This window comes from Danio rerio, chromosome 23 (assembly GCF_049306965.1).
Source record: "Danio rerio strain Tuebingen ecotype United States chromosome 23, GRCz12tu, whole genome shotgun sequence".
In the NCBI taxonomy this organism is placed as follows: Eukaryota; Metazoa; Chordata; class Actinopteri; order Cypriniformes; family Danionidae; genus Danio; species Danio rerio.
Genome location: NC_133198.1, coordinates 38943322 through 38954309, shown reverse-complemented (window position 1 = coordinate 38954309; position 10988 = coordinate 38943322). Strand labels below are relative to the sequence as shown.

Here is a 10988-nt window from a genome sequence, read left to right as displayed (position 1 = left end):
AAACCCAACCGATAGTGTTTTGAAAAGAAATCCAGAAAAAGAAAAGCCCCCTGATTTTAACCACGTTTTCAGATTTTACCACATTCTCACCCTGTTGTTTACTGTTGTTTTAGTCTTACCTTGTTTCTGGAACCGGACTCGAACCCTGTTGTCTCGCTCAACTCTGCTCTGTGTCTCAAGTTTACCAAGGTACATGTCAAGCTACCGGACAAACTGGTAACAGTGGAAAAGCTGTCTATATGGAGATAAGTGGTCAGCTAGTAAGCACGAAAAGGAACGGTGTCATACCACCACATGGCATTCGTTTTAAACAAATGCAGCCATACGTAGCTCCGGCTACATAATTCATGATCTCCAGAAATGTATATAGAGCTACTCTTTAAGAATGAGCCTATGTTGCATAATAGGATGCTCCAGGCTCGTGAATACATTCAGAACTCTTTGCTGAGTTTGTGGATTGAAGGTGGACACAGTTCCTTTGTATAATTACTGTTGCACTTCTGGTGTGTATTGCCTCTTCTTGTTGAATTACTGCATGCCTCCTCTACTGTAAGTCATATCTGTTAAATGAACAAATATAAAATGTAAATGTAAAAATGTAAATAATGGAGTTTCCTGCACAGACCGGCGCTTTATAAAAACTCAGTGTATTATCAAAAGCCACAGGTATTACATTAATTTTGCCTGCATACACTCACTGGCCACTTTATTATGTACACCTGTCAAACTACTCATTAATGCAAATTTCTAATCAGCCAAACACATGGCAGCAACTCAATGCATTTAGGCATGTAGACATGGTCAAGTCAATCTGCTGCAGTTCAAATTGAGCATCAGAATGGGGAAGAAATGAGATTTAAGTGACTTTGAACATGGCATGGTTATTGGTGCCAGGCGGGCTGGTCTGAGTATTTCAGAAACTGCTGATATATTGGGATTTTCACGCACAATCACCTCTAGGGTTTACAGAGAATGGTCCAAAAAAGAGAAAATATCCAGTGAGTGGCAGTTCTGTGGGCGCAAATGCCTTGTTGATGCCAGAGGTCAGAGGAGAATGGCCAGACTGGTTCCAGCTGACAGAAAGGCAACAGTATCTCAAATAACTACTCGTTACAACCGAGGTCTGCAGAAGAGCATCTCTGAACACACAACACATCCAACCTTGAGGCAAAGAGGCTACAGCAGCAGAAGACCACACCGGGTGCCACTGTGGTCAGCTAAGAACAGGAAACTGAGGCTACAATTTGCACAGGCTCACCAAAACTGGACAATAAAGGATTGGAAAACATTGTCTGGTCTGATGAGTCTTGATTTCTGCTGTGACATTCGGATGGTGGATTAAAATTTGGCATCAACAACATGAAAGCATGGATCCATCCTGCTTTGTATCAACGGTTTAGGCTGGTGGTGGTGGTGTAATGGTGTGGAGGATATTTTCTTGGCACACTTTGGGCCCATTAGTTCTAAATTAGCATCGTGTCAACACCCCAGCCTCCCTGAGTATTGTTGCTGACCGTGTCTATCCCTTTATGAGCAAAGTGTACCCATCTTCTGATGGCTACTTTCAGCAGGATAATGCATCATGTCATAAATTGCGAATCATAATCATTTCAGACTGGTTTCTTGAACACGACAATTAGTACACTGTACTCAAATGGCCTCCACAGTCACCGGATCTCAATCTAACAGAGCACCTTTGGGATATGATGGAATGGGAGATTCGCATCATGAAAGTGCAGCCGACTAATTAATCATGTCGATATGGACCAAAATCTGGAATTTTCCAGTACCTTGCAGAATCTATTGCCATGAAGGATTAAGGCAGTTCTGAAGGCAAAAGTGGGTCCAACCCAGTACTAGTAAGGTGTACCTAATAAAGTGGCCAGTGAGTGTATGTATTTTTGACACTCAGTAGTCCCAATAGAAATAGCTTTTTTAAGTTAAAACTCTCCTATATCTTTAACAGCTAATTATTTTTTGGTGGACTATCACTTTAATCAATAAATATTATGATGACTCCACAATCTTTTAAAAAAATCATCAAAATAAAACATGCTCTAAATACAGCAAAACATGCCATTGTGTTCCATGCAAACATACACTCTAAAAATGATGGGTGGTTATAACCCAAGGTTGAGTCAAATATAGACAAACCCAACTACTAAGTTAAATTTGTCATTTAAATTTAATTGAAAAAATGAACCCAACATTGGGTTTCTACATACTGTATTTGAACCAACATTGGGGTTATGCCAGCACAGCATTTTTTAAAGCATAACACTGAAGCTGAATTAAATGAATTTTGCTTTTGAAAAGCATAACAGAACACAAAGAGCACCAATTGATGTTTCAGGGTTGTCATAAATAATAATAAATGTGCTACAAATGTCCTAAATACATTGTAGAAAGTTCCAAGCTTCAGTGTTGAGGGTGTGTCAGTCTATATGCCACTGTTTATGTGTTTTATACCAGCACAGTGTGCAGTTTGTGCTTGTATGGAACAGTTCTGTGTTGGCTTGTTTGTAGTTCTGGGCGTTTGCCTGGTTCTTCCTAAAGCTGCCATTCTGCACTGGCTTTGGTTAAAAGAAACCCCCAGAAACCTCACAGTGAAGACACACCTTAACTGGCTCCGCTTTGACTGTGCCATCTCGAGCTCAGAGATGTGGCGCGTCAGGGTTAGCCTTGGGTCTGTCAGTAAGGCTTCAAAATAAATCAAATGTAAAAGTCGGGGTTTGAAAGGATTAGTTATATTGAAAGTATTTTGTGTGATCATATTATGATGTTGTGTTTACAGAAGTTTGCTGTAAAAAATGGCTCTGATTTCAATGGTTAAAACACTGCAAAAATGCTGCAATGAAAATCTGTAAACTCATTAACAGTAAGTTTCCTTAGTATACACAGTGAACAACCGTACATACACTTTCATAGAATTACCTGCCTGACACTTAACCTTTTTTTTGCATTTACAATTTAAAGCATTGCATAACCCCTGCCCTACCACAACCACAGCATTGAAAGAAAAAAATAAATAAACATAAACTTGAAAATAAAATATATATCATTCCAGAGTTTCTGAGTTGACAGTGAGAAAACAGTTTACCATACTTGTTTAGTCCATGTGTTGTCATTTAACATGAGAGGCTTGGCAACATTTAAAAGAAAGAATATACAAAAGAGGTGCATCTTAATACAGCAAAAAATAATTAATAAATAAAAAATAATTAATAATAATAAATAATAATATATCCTCTTGAATCACAAAACCTTCCAGATATATCAAAGTTAACAGTGAGGCAATACTTATATCATATTTTTAGTCAATATGTTATCATTTGACATGAAGAGTTTGGTAACATCCAAAGAGTACAAAATAAAAAAAATGACAGAAAAAAAATAAAACAAAACTGAATACATTTTCAGGGAGTTCTTCAAAGTATTTAATAAAGGAGGACCATTTGTCTAGAAACTTGCGTTATGAACCTTAAATCATATATTTAATCTTTTCCAATTGAATGTATAGACATCACTTAATTTATCCAGCCAGCGTTTGTTGGGGGTCTACTCTTTTCCACTTGAATAATATTAAATGTTTTGCTAGTAGTGTAGTGAAAGCAATAACCAAATATACAGTTGTCAGAATTCAAATAAATAAAGTCAGAATTATTAGCCCCCCTTCAAATCTTCTTCTTTTTTAAATATTTCCCAAATGATGTTTAACAGAGCAAGGACATTTTCACAGTATGTCTGATAATATTTTTTTCTTCTGGAGAAAGTCTTATTAGAAGCATTTTTTATGAACCATTTTAAGGTCGAAATTATTGGGCCCTTTAAGGTAAGTTTTTTTCGACTGTCTACAGATCAAACCATCGTTATACAATAACTTGCCTAATTACCCTAACCTGCCTAGTTAACCTAATTAACCTAGTTAAGCTTTTAAATGTCACTTTAAGCTGTATGTCTTGAACGATATCTAGTCAAATATTATTTACTGTCTTCATTGCAAAGATAAAATAAATCAGTTATTAGAGATGAGTTATTAAAACTATTATGTTTAGAAATGTGTTGAAAAAAATCTCTCCATTAAACAGAAATCGGGGAAAAAATAAACAGGGGGGCTAATAATTCTGACTTCAACTGTACATCTACATAATCACATTTCAGATGCTATTTCTTATAGTACTCAATACCAGTGATGTAGTCCTATAAAAAGGGGATGTACTTTTACTTACCCAACCCAGTTTCTTTGATTCATTAGCAACATATTTATTTAACATAATTTACCTGTAACTATTGACTTCCACAGAAGGAAAAACAAATACTATGGAAGTAAATGGTTACATGTTCCCAGCTTTAACAGAATAAAAAAAGACAAACCAGTTTGGAACAAGTAAAGGTTGAGTAAATGATGATGATTTCTAATTTTTTTTTTTTGGGGGGGGGGGGGTTAAAAAGGAGAAATATTTTAATAAATTTTGTTTATTTTAAAGCAAAATGCTAATAGTCTAATCCTGTTCAAATCGTTATGCTTAGCTAATAGTGCCCCAAGCAAACCATGAGATTGGGTTTAAAGGGGACTGAGGTGATAATTTAGTGTACAGTTTATGAGGTAATCACAAAAGTTTTAGGTGGCTGAAAAGAAATATAGGGGCCTAAAGCGATGCCCATGCTGTTTTATAATTGTACCTGAATGTTTCAGAGAAACATCATTTAGATGACTTGTCGTCGTCCTCGAAAAACTCTCACAAAATTTTTTTTACAGACGTTCCGGTCATCGGGGGGGGCGGGAAATGGTGTAATTTAAACAAAAATGCACCTGTTGCAACAAATTAAGGTGCGAGATAAAAAAAAACATTTGGTTTACACGCATAAGGGGACGCAACATATATTAGAGAAGTTCAATCAGCAAAACAAGTGAGTATACTGAGGGTGTTCGAAATCATTAATCCTCAGAAGTCCTAATACCCAAACAGCTTGTGGAAAAAAGTAGGCATACGAAATAAATGTGCCTATAACCCCGATTACACCACTCAATACTCAAGCGTCATACTACAATGCTCAATGCTCAATACTACAGTCTATAAAAATCGAAGAAAAAGATTTTCATGGAACGCTTACTCTAACCCCATTATTGAAATGCTTTTGTTCCTTCATTCATTCAACATCATAATTCATCTTAAATTGATATTAATTTCATGCATTATTCACTCATGAAGCAGTAATCTCCATGCATTTTGTCTTCTCCCAGTGTCCCTTAACTGTCATCATCCCACGACCACCCTATAACCTGTGAGACCTTTTAAGGTTAAAATTTTAAACTGTAATATAGCAGTCTAAACCAAAAGCAATCATCACTAACTGTATATAATTTGAAAGCTTAAATTTTCTTTCCAAATTTTCATTTTTGATAGATATTACTGAGCAACAGTTATTTATTTATTTGCTAAAAGAATACATATTGTAAAGCATTCATAAATCGTACTAAATTACTTTGCTACAGCAATCCACATGTAAAATTGAGTTTAGATGTTTTTTAAAGGTTAAATTCAAATTAAATCTGCCCATACTAATTTAAAATTGTACGTTTACTTTACAAATATTGTCAAAAGTATAAAACAAAAATGTTCATGTTCCTCAAAACATAGGGGGCGTCCTTGTGTGGTCATCAATGTAAATTGAATTTGGAGGTCATGTTTGGAACTGCAGCCAAACAAAATCATACTGAAAGCTCATTTTTAAGATATCAACATTAAATTTGGAATATATTTTGTTGATATTTAGCTTTGATTTTCTGTCAATTTTTAGGCTAGAACATGTTTTGCAAAATGCTAATTTTATGTTGAAATTAACGTGTACACTTTTTTATCAAGATAAAGGCACACAACTTGTTTTATTAAACTTTTTTCACTTCATTTTCCAAAAAGTTGTGGCGACAGTTAAGGGGTTAAGACAAGGATGCAGATATAAAAAAAAAAAAACTGGCAGATGCCAGAGTTTACAATTTCTGCAAAAGGTTTATTTCATTGTACTGTATCAACATAATATTTTAAGAAAGCAACACACTTACAGTTTCAAGCAGTTTCAAGCACTTTATCTAAAATCTAAGCACTTTTCAAACCTTGAAAACACTAGATTCAAGTATTTTTAAAGATTTCCAGCACCCGTACAAACCCTGCAAATAATATTTAAAATGTTTAAGCATTCAATGCAAAGATAAATTTATTTCACTGCAAAGATAAATCAGTTTACTCAAATGAGCTCAGCTGAAAGTAAAGCAGGAGGACACTTCAGCAGCTTTGGCATTAGATCTCAATACACTAGTCAACAGGAAGTGGTTTACATGCCACACAGCCCTGCGCTACACATCTTGCATACAGTATCTCTCTCTGAAAACATACTAGCAATCAGTCCAAAGCAGTTAACACTTAGAATGTGGTAATGCATTTCCCATTTTAAAAGAAAGATTAATATCCTTTCTTTTCAGCATTGAGTGTACCCAGTTTGAAATGATATTACAGTGTGCGCTGTCATTCTCCGCGTGCGTCTGAGTGAGTGTGTGTCTGTGTGTCAGTAGCAGGAGAGAGGTCAGAGGTTAGCAGTGTTTGTGTTTCATTGTCAGTGAAGTGTGCTGGAGGTTGAGATTTATGATCTCTGTGTTGGGAGACTGCAGAGTGGAGGATAATGAAGATAGATCAGGCTGCTATCTCTCTTTCTCTCTTTCTTTCTCGCTCTCCTCCTTCTCCAACACTACCTGTGTACTTCTGTCTTTGTTTTTCCATCTTCCACACCACATTTCACTTTCACTTGCTTCAATCTTCCCATTACCCCTGCTTTTTTAGTTGGAATGCAAAATGCAGAATGTCAGATGTACAGGACACTAAGAAAAGTCTGTAAAAATATCACCCAGTGTAAAGACGTCGGAAATAACATAGTATTGATATACTGTTTGTTTGATTGCTTCAATTATTGAGCACATTTAATAACAACAAATGTTGACTAAAGTGCTTTACAAAATAACCAGCACACCAAACAAAAACATGACCTGACATATTAAAGGCAAACCTTTCCACCGATGAGGAGCTGCATCAAAGAAAAAGCCCTGACTTCTTTAGATTTGGGGAACAACTAGTTGAAACTCCGACTGATGAGGCCTAGATAAAGTATGCCACTGAAGAAACTCACCAATGTGAGTAGGTGCCAGACCATTCAAACCTGTAACATTACTGTAAATGAACATCCAAATGCCACCCACACTGATTGGAATGACATTTAAATGACACTTTCCACTTAATAACAAAATAAACACAGATGGGAAATTGATCATGGTGAGAAAAAAGCAGTAAAGAAAACAGCATTATCTTATCATAGCATTAAGAATATGTTTGCACAAGCTCTGCAATTTAATAGCTCGGTGTTGACAGATGAGGTCATTAAATTACATTGTTATAGTTTGCTTTCCTTGAGCGGGTTTATTTCTGTCTTTAAGTGTACTTGCTTTGAGTAAATGTGCATTGTGCTTGCTGTGTCATAATCATTGCAGCACAGTCATTCTCCAAAATCTTCTAAAGATGAATTAGTTTCTATATCATACCTGTCAACATTGGGATGTGAAAATAAGGGACATGAACACCATAATATTGGATTCCCCTGACATGGACATGGACATGGAACCCCCCCCCCACCCACCCATTTAAAAGTAAACTATTAAATGGTCAGTAATATGTTTCATTATTATTATTTACAAAAGAAAAACAAAATTAGTATACATAAGCAGCAAATGAAATAGCAAACAGTTTAGCTTATTAAAATTAATAGCTATTATGAAGAAATAGAATTAAGCCATCAAATCTGATTAGCTGTTTCTTCTTACACATTCTGCTTATAGAGCAACTAATGAATGATTTATTTAGATTTGTTTTTGTTTGATTATATTAAAACTGCACACATCTAACGCTATAATGAAAGCATTTGATTGCTTACCTAAATTTTTAAGCTCATTTAGGACGAAATTAGCTGTGTTTGAAAAAATATACACCAAGATCGACATCTTTAGATATTATTATTATTAATTATGCGTATATCTATTTAAACACGCATGCAAAACCCAGACTTTTGCTCCGCTTCAAATCGCGAGTACAGAATCCGTTTAGGAAAGAGCGTCTATTTATCACTATGGAGCGCGTCAGCTAACAGTCACGTACCGCTACATGACTGTTTTGAGGATTGCATATGAAGGGGAGACGGCACCTGTAATGAAAATAAGGGAATCCTGCTGTTTTTATATTTATTTTAAAGTGTTTTCATGTCTAAACAAAGTGAAAGCACAGAACTGACTCATATTTAAGAGCAAGGGGCGGCCCCTGGTGGTTCGGCGTTATGGGTTGCGTATAGAGAGGCTCGGCTCTTTAATGTTTATTTGCCACCCTTCAGAGAAAGACTAAAAATACGGGAGAAATAAGGGAAAATACCTTTACGGGAAAATAGCGGGATAAACTGTAAAATACGGGAGAATCCCGGGAAAAACGGGAGGGTTGGCAGGTATGTTCTATATTCAATATAACTCTATATAAATAAATAATAATAAATAAAACTAACACCTTGTTCTATCTACAAATACTATCATTTTTCAACCTTTTATTTATTTAATTCTGTCAAAAAAGCTTTAGGGCGACACGTTCACTCAGTGGTTAGCACTATTACCTCAAAAGAAGAGGGTCGCTGGTTTGTCACAGCTGGGTCTATTCCTTCAAAAAGTGCACCCAATCAATCCCACAATGCACAGTAATAACAAGTGTACAACCCATGTACACTCTATAGCCCCTTTCACACAGATAAAAATAAATTGTAAAAAGGCTGATATCCACTTTCCCAAAATTCCCTGAATGACACTTCAATTTTAATTGAATGCTTTTTGTTGATGTTACAATGATTCTAATTTTCTCTTTGGTTATGTAAATTAGAGTTTTATGTTAATTCTAAGTTTGAATATTAATTTGATTTTAATAAATATTGTTTATTGGATTTTTATATTAATGTTTATTTCTTTAAATGTTATGTTTGTCAAAATGATGGTGTGTTGTAGTTGTGTGAATGACACTGAGCGTCTTCTATATATTAGTATGTTTTTTCTGCTTGGGAATGTTGTTTGTGATGAGCATTGGGTCATCATATGACTTTCTCATTCCCACATGCTTATGGTGGTGTTTTGTAACAAATGTAAAATGTGCAGAAAGCAGTACTTCAAAACATTGATGTATAACACAAATTAATAAAAGAAATATGGAATTTCAATGCGACACAGTGGTTCAGTGGTGGCTTCAGAGTTTGCATGTTCTCCCCGTGTTTGTGTAGGTTTCCTTCAGGTGTTCCAGTTTCCCCCACAGTCCAAAAACATGCGGTATAAGTGAATTGAATAAACTAAATTGGCTGTGGTGAATGAGTGTGTATGGGTGTTTTCCAGTACTGGGTTGCAGCTGGAAGGGAATTCGCAGTGTAAAACATATGCTGGATAAGTTGGTGGTTAATCCGCTGTGGCGACTCCTGATAAATAAAGGGACTAAGCCCAAGAAAAATGAATGAATGAATATGGTAGGTTACTGTAAAATTGAACATGCTTTTGATGGTTTCTACGTATGTTTTACGGTAAAATTTTAACAACCACAGCCGACAGTTTTTACAGTAATTCTTCTGGAATTTTTCTTGAGGGTATAGGGACGATTTCGGATACAGCCTACAATTGTGACTGGCTTTGCATGATGTTGAGTCATTCTAAAGTGACTGAAACCCTCCTAAAGTCATAGCAAGAGAAGCGGTTCGTTTTATCTTTACAGTGTCACTAACTCATGCACGTCCTTCAAAAAGGTCCACAAATGATAGTCCACAGATAACAAATGAATGAGAATACAAATTAATGCAGAGAATCTTGATGGGCAAACAATTCAACACTGTATTGAATTGGTCACCAGTTCAGCCCTGAACTGATTCAAGATTTCTATCTCCACATACAGTGTCAGTACGTTAAAGAGAATATGAACTGAAAACCATGCAGACACCATATAGCTCTCAAACTAAGAATAGACAAATCTTTGCTAATGAACATGTTGTGTGGACCGAGAATTAGTCTAAACTTTTCAATTCAATTCATCTGTATTTCTATAGCACTTTTACAATGTAGATTTTGTCAAATCAGCTTAACATAGAAGTTCTAGTGAATTGAAACTGTGTCAGTCCAGTTTTCAGAGTGAAGTTTGGTTTAGTTCAGTTCACTGTGGTTTAATATTCACTGCTGAAAGTCCAGACACTGAAGAGCAAATTTATTAATGCGCAGCTCCACAAGTCCCAAACCAAGTAAGCCAAACTTCACTTAAAGCGTTGGTTCACAGTGTTTAACAGATGCAAAGCAATGTGTGCTCATGCTTCATTTGTAGAAAATCATGTTATTTTTTCACATATCTTACTTTGATTATATACAGCTAACATGAAAATGACTGTCATATTGCCTAGTTCCTCCATAAGACCGCCCTCAAGAGGCTCTGATTGGTCAGCTAACATAATGTGCTAGGATTCGCGAATCGGCTCCATGTCAGCAGGAAAAGCATCACGTGCCTTCAAGCACGCACTTTTGCACTGTGTAAACGCTGTGCACCCAGTCAGAGTAGAGAGTAGAGAGACACTGCAGAGCTGGTGAAGAGTGTGTGTGTTTACAGCGGTTTGACTGATAAATATGAATTTGTAGCTAAATTGTAAGCGGTGCCAAACAGCATTTTTCCCATTGTTTACATCCTTGTCTACGTACTTGCTACAACATACTGTTAATGCTGGAAACTGTGCATGTAACTGATCAATTTTAACAAATAAATACACAGGTTGTGGCTCACAATCCACAGCTTCGTCGGTTGGAGGAGTTTTTAGCTGAATCTAGCACTGAACTGAGAGAGATTCTGGAAGTTCTCCCTTGTCAAATGCTAGCTATATAAAAATATATTAATATA

General features: G+C 36.0%; 1 protein-coding gene across 13 annotated transcripts in view; it reads right to left on the bottom strand.

Moving 5' to 3' along the window:
- Positions 1–10988, bottom strand: part of rarga (retinoic acid receptor gamma a) — a 175182-nt gene that overhangs the window by 112197 nt on the left and 51997 nt on the right. The gene's annotated exons all lie outside the window — the stretch shown is intronic.